We start from the raw sequence: 9926 nt of genomic DNA on the forward strand, positions 1-9926 counted from the left end.
GTCCCATCTCCGTCCACAAGAAAAGTCCGCGTTTATCACGAGACTAGCATGTTCGGATATGGTCCAGCTTATTTGAATCCTCAACTCCCACTCCTCCATTCAACATGGTGCTCCTCGAAAAAAATACCGATGAAGAAAACCGTTCGGCAAGCAGCTTCGCTCCCGATTCACGAGGAGAGGCAGAACCGTATACGCCAGCGAGTCGGGCGCGGCCGCTCGAACCGTTTTCCACTTGGCGCTGGCAATCCCTTCGTGAATCTTACCAACTCTTCGATTTTAAAGATCTGAGATCCTGAAAACTATAGCTCCGTGAAATTACATTGTAGCCTGCTCCACTTCAGATTTCCAACTCCGCAGAGTTCGGGCGTTCGGCACGGCTCCACCAACGCCAGGAGCGGAGTTGAGGAGTGGAGAGAATCCGAACACGCCGTGCCAACCAACCACCACGCGAGTCAATTATGGAGGTCATGGACGAGGGGAGCATCGCGCTGCTGCTGCTGCTCTTGCCTGTCCTCCTCGCCGTCTACCTCCGGCGGCGCCCTGTCGCACCGGCCGCGGCGAGCGCGAACCACTGCCTGCACCCGGACCGTGTCTTCGGCAACACCGTCCCGCTCCTCTGCGACCTGCACCGCTTCCTCGACTGGGCCACGGACCAGCTGGTGGAGTCCCCGTCCTCCACCATCAAGGTCTGCGGCCCGCTCGAACTCGGCGGCGGCGTCGCCACCGCCACCCCGGAGGCCATCGACCACCTCCTGTGCGCCAACTTCCCCAACTACGTCAAAGGCGCGCGCTTCACGGTCCCTTTCGCTGACCTGCTCGGCCGCAACATCTTCCTTGCTGACGGCCGCCTTTGGAGCCTCCAGCGCAAGCTCGCCTCCGACTCCTTCTCGTCCCGCTCGCTGCGCCGCTTCTCCGGGTGGGTGCTCTGGGAGCACCTTCACTGCCGCCTCCTCCCGCTCCTTGACGCCGCCGCGGGCTCCGGCGTCGCCCTTGACCTGCAGGACATGCTCCGGCGCTTCTCCTTCGACAACGTCTGCGGCGTGGCCTTCGGCGTTGAGAGCTCCACTCTGCTCGAGCTCGAGGCCAGGGATCGCCGCAGCCGGGGATCTTCGCGGCGTTCGATGACGCCGTCAAGATCTCCTTCACGCGAATACTCCACCCGACGACCCTGGTGTGGAGGGCGATGAGGCTGGCCAACGTCGGAGCGAGCGGCGGATGCATGTGGCCATCCGGGTCATCGACGAGTACGTGATGGGGATACTGGAGGCAGAGCGGCCGCCGCAAGATGCGCCGGCCGAGGACGCTGAGCACGAGCAGCACCTCCTGTCACGGGTCGCGTCGGCGCTGGACGAAGAATCCACCGCCGCTGCCGGCAGAGAGCTCGGCGAGTTGTTCGGCTCGCCGGACGCGAAGCGAGGTTCCTGCGGGACGTCGTGGTGAGCTTCGTGCTGGCCGGGAAGGACAACACGTCCTCCGCGCTCACCTGGTTCTTCTCGCTCCTGGCCGCCAACCCGCGCTACGAGCGGCGCGTGCACGAGGAGGTGATGACCCACAAGTGTAGGGGATCTATCGTAGTCCTTTCGATAAGTAAGAGTGTCGAACCCAACGAGGAGCAGAAGAAAATGATAAGCGGTTTTCAGTAAGGTTTTCTCTGCAAGCATTGAAATCGTAGGTAACAGATAGTTTTGTGATAAGATAAATCATAACGAGTAACAAGCAATGAAAGTAAATAAAGTGCAGCAAGGTGGCCCAATCCTTTTTGTAGTAAAGGACAAGCCTGGACAATTTCTTATAATGAGAAAAGCGCTCCCGAGGACACATGAGAATTATCATCAAGCTAGTTTCATCACGCTCATATGATTCGCATTCGGTACTTTGATAATTTGATATGTGGGTGGACCGGTGCTTGGGTACCGCCCTTACTTGGATAAGCATCCCACTTATGATTACCCCCTATTGCAAGCATCCGCAACTACAACAAAAGTATTAAGATAAACCTAACCATAGCATGAAAAATATGGATCCAAATCAGCCACTTCCGAATCGACGCATAAACTAGGGTTTAAGCTTCTGTCACTCTAGCAACCCACCATCTACTTATTAATTCCCAATGCCTTCCTCTAGGCCCAAATAATGGTGAAATGTCATGTAGTCGACGTTCACATAACACCACTAGAGGAAAGACAACATATATCTCATCAAAATATCGAAGGAATACCAAATTCACATGACTACTAATAGCAAGACTTCACCCATGTCCTCAGGAACAAACGTAACTACTCACAAAGCATATTCATGTTCATAATCAAAGATGTAATAATATGCATTAAGGATCTGAACATATGATCTTCCACCAAGTAAACCAATTAGCATCAACTACAAGGAGTAATCAACACTACTAGCAACCCACAGGTACCAATTTGTGGTTTTGGATACAAGATTGGATACCAGAGATAAACTAGGGTTTGAGAGGAGATGGTGCTGGTGAAGATGTTGATGGAGATTGACCCTCTCCCGATGGGAGGATCGTTGATGATGACGATCGTGATGATTCCCCCTCCCGGAGGGAAGTGTCCTCGGCAGAACAGCTCTGCTGGAGCTCTAGATTGGTTCCGCCAAGGTTCCGCCTCGTGGCGGCGGAGTTTCATCCCGTAAGCTTGCCCACGATTTTTTCCAGGGTAAAAGCCTTAATATAGCAGAAGATGGACACCGGAGGATCACCAGGGGCCCAGGAGACAGGGGGCGCGCCCAGTAGGGGTGGGCGCGCCCCCACCCTCCTGGCCAGGGTGTGGGCCGCCTGAGGTGTTTCTTCTGCTCAATAATTCTTATTAATTCCAAAAATAAGTTTCGTGGAGTTTCAGGTCTTTTGGAGCAGTGCAAAATAGGTTTCCAATGTTTGCCTTTTTCAGCCAGAATTCCAGCTGCCGGCATTCCCCCTCTTCATGGTAAACCTTATAAAATAAGAGAGAATAGCCATAAGTATTGATATATAATGTGTAATAACAGCCCATAATGCAATAAATATTGATATAAAAGCATGATGCAAAATGGACGTATCAACTCCCCCAAGCTTAGACCTCGCTTGTCCTCAAGCGGAAGCCGAAATCGAAAAATATGTCCACATATTTAGAGATAGAGGTGTCGATAAAAATAAAATACAGACATGAGGGCATCATGATCATTCTTATAACAGCAACATAAATAGATTTGTCATATGCCTTCTCATGTTCAAGTAACAATTAATTCACAATGTCAAGTATGGTTCAGAAACTTCATTGAAAGCTAACAAACTATAATCTCAGTCATTGAAGCAATTGCAATTTATCATAACATCAAAAAGAGTCAAGAATAGAGTTTTTCAGCAAGTCCACATACTCAACTATCATGTAGTCTTCTACAATTGCTAACACTCACGCAATACTTGTGGTTATAGAGTTTCAGCCGGACACTGGGAAAGATAGGGGCTTATTGTGTTGCCTCCCAATGTATTCACCTTTAGGTGATGTCAACAATGATAGTCCATGCTAACAAACATCCAATTGGAGCTTGGCAAAGGATAAAATGAAAAAGGGAAAGGTGAAAATCACCTTGACTCAAGCATAAAGTAAAAGATAGGCCCTTCGCAGAGGAAAGTAGAGGTTATCATGCACTTTTAGGGTTGGATACACAAAATCTTAATGCGAAAGAACGTCACTATATTGTCACTTGTGTATGGACCTTTATTATGCAGTCCGTCGCTGTCGGTGTCAAAACCGGCGGATCTCGGGTAGGGGGTCCCGAACTGTGCGTCTAGGCGGATGGTAACAAGAGACAAGGGACACGATGTTTTTACCCAGGTTCGGGCCCTCTCGATGGAGGTAAAACCCTACTCCTGCTTGATTAATATTGATGATATGGGTAGTACAAGAGTAGATCTACCACGAGATCAGAGAGGCTAAACCCTAGAAGCTATTCTATGGTATGATCGTTGTTCGTCCTACGGACTAAAACCCTCCGGTTTATATAGACACCAGAGAGGGCTAGGGTTACACAGAGTCGGTTACAATGGGAGGAGATCTACATATCCGTATCGCCAAGCTTGCCTTCCACGCCAAGGAAAGTCCCATCCGGACACGGGACGAAGTCTTCAATCTTGTATCTTCACAGTCCAGGAGTCCGGCCAAAGGTTATAGTCCGGTCTTCCGGACACCCCCAAGTCTGGGACTCCCTCAGTAGCCCCTGAACCAGGCTTCAATGACGACGAGTCCGGCGCGCATATTGTCTTCGGCATTGCAAGGCGGGTTCCTCCTCCGAATACTTCATAGAAGATTTTGAACACAAGGATAGTGTCCGGCTCTGCAAAATAAGTTCCACATACCACCATAGAGAGAATAATATTTGTACAAATCTAATCTGTTAACGTATTCCACAGCGTGACATCATGCCACGGCCAAGCGTTTATTCGAATCGTTTTACTGTCCCACCTCAGCGTGTTTAGCGAGGTGGTTTCCTTGGCACGTCTTGTCGAAGCAGAGATCGTGTCCCCTTATTCCGGGATTCTCATCAATACGGGCGTGGGTAACCCAACCGTGCCATTAATCACAGCGCTTGGGAGATAAGCGAGTTTTACCAGGCTGGTGGGGGTACATAGTTTCGTCCGCCCATATAAGGGGATAAGGATCCACCCTTCCCATCTACGCCTTCTTCCTCCTTTGCTTATCCATTTCCGCGCACTCGAGCTCCAGTGCCCAAGTACGCACTTCCCACCTCAACCTTCTCTAGCCATGTCCGGAGCAGGAGGCAGGTGGATGGCCTCCTCCGTCACGGAGGGGCACATCAAAAAGTTGAGGAAAGCCGGATACCTTCCAACGACATTGCGCACCGTCTCCCAGACGAGGGGCAACTCATCCCCACCCCCAGGCCCCATGAGAGGGTGGTGTTCCTCCCTCATTTCCTCGGCGGACTAGGCTTCCCACTCCATCCATTTGTCCGGGGGCTCATGTTCTACTATGGCCTGGATTTCCGCGATCTGGCCCCAAACTTCATCCTCAACATCTCGGCGTTTATCGTCGTGTGCGAGGTCTTCCTCCGCATCAAGCCCCACTTTGGCTTATGGCCGAAGATCTTCAATGTCAAGCCGAAGGTAGTGGGCGGCCAATAGGCGGAGTGCGGAGGCGCCATGGTGGGCAAGATGCCCAATGTCATATGGCTCGAGGGCTCCTTTGTGGAAACCATCAAAGGGTGGCAATCGGGGTGGTTCTACATCACCGAGCCGCGTGACCCTGAATGGGCAGCGGCCCCCGAATTCCGATCTGGCATCCCCACACGGCTCACCTCCTGGAAAGAGACGGGCCTGTCGTGGGGTAATTCGGGAGAGCTGACCGGACTCCAAACCTGCGTCAAAGACCTGATTGACAAGAAGGTTAAACTTGTCACCGTAGTCCAGGTCATGCTCTTTCGCCGGATCCTCCCGTGTCAATGACGGGCTTTTAACTTGTGGGAGTTCGACCCGGCCCAGCACCAAACTTTGTCCAGGCTCTTTGACACAACGCACGAAGATGCCTGAAAGGTGCTATTCAAGGGCACCGAGGTTCCCCCTCCCATTACCGAGGATCACAGATTCTGCGCAAGCGCCAAGCCAGCATGGTAAGCTTGTTTTACCCATTACAGAATACTTGTTTTTCATAGTTTGACTCTATGCGGGATCTAAGCTCCCATTCCTTTAACAGGACTGGCAGAAGAAGTCCGGACAGATCGACTGTCTGGCTCCTTTGCCCGAAGGCCCAACAGATGCCCGCTTGGCGAAGCTGCTGGTCCCAGCACCTCACGTGGTGCCGGAGAAGAAGGCCAAGAAGAAGGCCACGGGAACTCGAAAGAGCTCTCGGCGCCTGGTGGTGTCGGATTCATCGCCCGACGACTCCGAAGCGCACTCCTCCCACAAAGACGATGAGGAGGAAAAAGAGGCCTCTCCCCCTCCAACGGGGGGAGGAAAGAAAAGTTAGGCCACCCCAACTAGGGGGGGCGGAGGGTCCAAGAAGGGAAATACCCTTCTCCCGGACTACTCCACCAACGCCGACGACGGCGAAGAGGAGTGGCCATCCAGGGCCAAGCCCCTGGCAAAATCGTAAGTATTCGGATACCAGAATAACTCATGGTGTTCCTTTACTGCACAGTATCTTCTAACACCGAACATAATCATGCAGTCCGCCCAAGGCCCGGCTCGACGCTTCGTCGAGCGGATCCCTGGATTCGTCGGATGTGAATAGTCTTTCACTCCCGACTGCTACCTCCCCTCGCCCCACGGACGATGCCGAGGTGGAGTCCCAAAAGGGGTCGAGCTAGGAGGGGGTAGCCCCGGAGGCGCCGCAAGGCGACCTTCCGGACTCCAGGCGCAAAGGGGATAAAACCCCAAAGGGCTCTAAGTCTGGCCCTGGGCCGGACACCGCACCGGAACCTTCAGTGGTTTCGGAGTCCGGCAGGCGGCCCCCTCGTAAGAAGGGCAAGCCTACGACGCCGGTGACCTCCGTCCAACCGGAGGCACCAGATAATTTGCTGGAGGTGCTTAACGGCGCCTCCATCGACAAGGAGCACCACACTATTATGAGTGCAGTGATCCGGAAGGTTCAGTCCGCCAAGAGCGGGCTGACGGAAGCCTGTGCCAGCCTTCTAACAGGCTTTGAGGTATGTATTTAAGACATGTAAAAATATTACCGCATAGACAGTAGCCCCTGATGCTCAGTTTGGTGTTCGAAAAAAAAGCCGAACTGAGGATCTAAAAATTTATACGCAGGAGTCTAACATAAATATGTCAATATGGGAATGCAGGCTGCGCTGCTGACCTCTACCGCACTGACTACGGAGGTTGATGCATTGTAGCAGAGCCTCGAGCGGTCCGAGAACGAGCTTGGCCTTGCCAAGAAGTAGCTCGAGGACAAGGAAGGAAGGTAGTACCTAATGTTAGTATATAAAAAATACCTGGTTGCAAAAAATGACAGTGACCAACGTGAGTGTTACAGGGGCCACAACCGAGGTGGCGACCCTGAAAGAAGCATTGTCCAAGGCTGAAGACAATGCGGCCGTGGAGCGCACCGAGCGAGAAAAGCAGGAGGCGCGGGTGGCGGAGGTGCGGCAAGAGCTCCACGCTCTTGTGAAAAAACACGAGAGTTTGGAGCTTGACTCAAAGACTTAAGAGTCCGAGCTTGCCTCGGCCCTTGAGAGCGCCAAATCTGCCAAGGCCGAAGCCCAAAAAGCCCTCCAGGAAATTGAGGCGATGAAGGAGATAGCGGCGGGTAAGGCATTCTTTATGCAAAGCAAGCACGTCAAAGTGAATTACTTGTTACTTACCCGAGTCCGGAGCTCTCCAGGAGCATTCGCAGATCTGCCCCACAGTGTGTCCTACGCTGCCGCATTCTACCGAGCCGAGGAAGGGAGCTCGACGGAGAAGGTGTTCTGGTCCCAATATTGTGAGGCCGGACACCCGGTGCCCTTGAGCGACCAGCTGAAGCAGCTGGTTGAGCTCCATAAGGTAGCCGAACAGGCCATGAAGGGCCTTATAGGCCGGCTATGTCCTGGGGAGGTCCTGCCTGGGAGCTACTTTGGGCCGGTGAGACGGCTGGTGGATGCCTGTCCATGGCTTGAAGTCATCAAGCGCTCCGTATGCATCGAAGGCGCCCGTAGGGCCCTTGCCCGTGTTAAAGTACACTGGGGCAAGATGGATGCTGAGAAGCTGGTGACAGATGGGCCACCGGAGGGGAAGGAGCATCGCAAGCCCGAGTTGTATTATGACGGCGTCCTGAAGGGTGCCTGCCTTGTGGCCAATGAGTGTTCCAAGGATGTAATCTTTGAGTAAACTCGCTCATGTTATCCTATGCGCTGAAAACTTGTTCATATGCGCTAAGCAACACTTTTTGAATTTAAATTATTACCTTCTACGCGGTCGTTTATTAAATCCGAGAGATGCGAGTCATCGGCTTCTACCCCCATGCCACGAGTGCTGGGGTGTTCGGGATAAACCTGAACGCTCTTGTTCCCATTCTTGGGTCCTTCGAGGGAGGCGCTCAGCACAACGAACAAGGCAATCAGACTATAATGCTTTATCATTCTCACTTAGCCATAGAATTCTATAATTTTAAATTTCGGCGAAGCCCCTAGTATTCGGAAGACCGAGTTCGGGGCGCTATCCACGCCTAGGCCGGACAAAGCCAGCTCCTCGCTCTAAGCGGCATAAGTCTTTAGGGACTCGAAAACCTCTCGAACAGCGACCGGCTCTCGCCCTATCATGACGGTCAGTTTTAGCTTTCTCTACTGAGGTGCTTAACCCAGCTCAACTGGGGCACAATCGCAGTAGTTCTCCCAGCGCTACCTTAGCCGATATAACGGAACGTAAGGTACCAAAACATGGGAGCCGGGCAAACCCAACTATTGACCCAAGACATGATTCGAAGCCGATGCATATAATGCTATAAGTTCGGGGTGCCGCACTCTTGAGAGTGTTCGGACCTCTCACACCATATTCTGGGGTACTTGAGCCCCTGGTGTATTGGCCGTACCAAAGTGTACGGTTGCATAATGTCATACCTGAACATATTTACATAAAAAATGAATGCAATAATAGAGAAGAGCTATGTATTGTTTATTAAAAGGCTGCTGTGAAAGCAGAACGATACAAATAGTGCGATAAGCAAGAGATGGGATTATTTGACATGTCCCCCTCCAGGGGCAAGCTGAGACACTTTACGTAAGACAGGTATTTAGCTCGTTATAGAGACCACCTGGACATTCGATGTAGCTTGCTGTCTCCCTGGCTGTTGCATCGTGTGTTCAGCGATTGTACTGCCGGACAGGCCTTCCGGAGAGTGGAGTCCTAAAAGTAAGAAAAAAGAAATGACAAAATCGGGAGCCCCTAGTGCGGTTGAGCCGCATTTTGGGCGTGTCGTGGTTGTGCCCCTCCCCCTGTACCCATGGTATTTCCAGAGCGTAATTATGTACGCGTGGTACTGGTTTCGCAATTTCGCGAGGGCTGGGGTTGGGGCTGCGCTGCTACGCTTGCTTGGTGCGTGCTAGGCGGTCTTTTTGTAGGTTACTCCGGGCGCGCTTGACGGTGTCCGGACGTTTAATAGCCGGACTGGAGAATTGCCTTGAGAGGCTACTTTGTACTTCCGTCGCGAGGGCCGTCGTATGCTCCTCCGTTCGGAGAGAGCGTTCGGTGTTTCCATTGACCGTAATGACTCCTCGAGGGTCTGGCATCTTGAGCTTGAGGTATGCATAGTGCGGCACCGCATTGAACTTTGCAAATGCGGTTCGTCCGAGCAGGGCGTGATAGCCACTCCAAAACGGGACTATGTCGAAGATTAACTCCTCGCTTCGGAAATTATCCGGGGATCCGAAGACCACTTCTAGTGTAACTGAGCCTATACAGTTGGCCTCTACACCTGGTATGACGCCTTTAAAGGTCGTCTTTGTGGGTTTAATCCTTGAGGGATCTATGCCCATTTTTTGCACTGTATCCTGATAAAGCAGGTTCAGGCTACTGCCGCCGTCCATGAAGACTCTAGTGAGGTGAAATCCGTCAATGATTGGGTCTAGAACCAACGTGGCGAATCCGCTGTGGCGGATGCTAGTGGGGTGGTCCCTTCGATCAAAAGTGATCGGGCAGGAGGACCACGGGTTGAACTTTGGGGCGACTAGCTCCAACGCATATACGTCCCTGAGTGCACGCTTCCGCTCCCTTTTGGGGATGTGGGTTGCGTATATCATGTTCACCGTCCGCACTTGTGGGGGAAAGCTCTTCTGTCCCCTATTGTTCGGCGGCCGGGGCTCCTCCTCGTCATCGCTATGCAGTCCCTTGTCTCTGTTTTCGGCACTTAATTTACCTGCCTGCTTGAACACCCAACAATCCCTCTTGGTGTGATTGGCTAGTGTTTCAGGGGTGCCGTGTATCTGGCATG

At 52.3% G+C, this 9926-nt stretch overlaps 1 pseudogene; it reads left to right on the forward strand.

The window, feature by feature from the left end:
• Positions 1-467: 467 nt before the first annotated feature.
• Positions 468-1541, forward strand: LOC119348516 (annotated as a pseudogene).
• Positions 1542-9926: the final 8385 nt, after the last annotated feature.

This window comes from Triticum dicoccoides, unplaced genomic scaffold (genome assembly GCF_002162155.2).
Source record: "Triticum dicoccoides isolate Atlit2015 ecotype Zavitan unplaced genomic scaffold, WEW_v2.0 scaffold95596, whole genome shotgun sequence".
Classification (NCBI taxonomy): Eukaryota; Viridiplantae; Streptophyta; class Magnoliopsida; order Poales; family Poaceae; genus Triticum; species Triticum dicoccoides.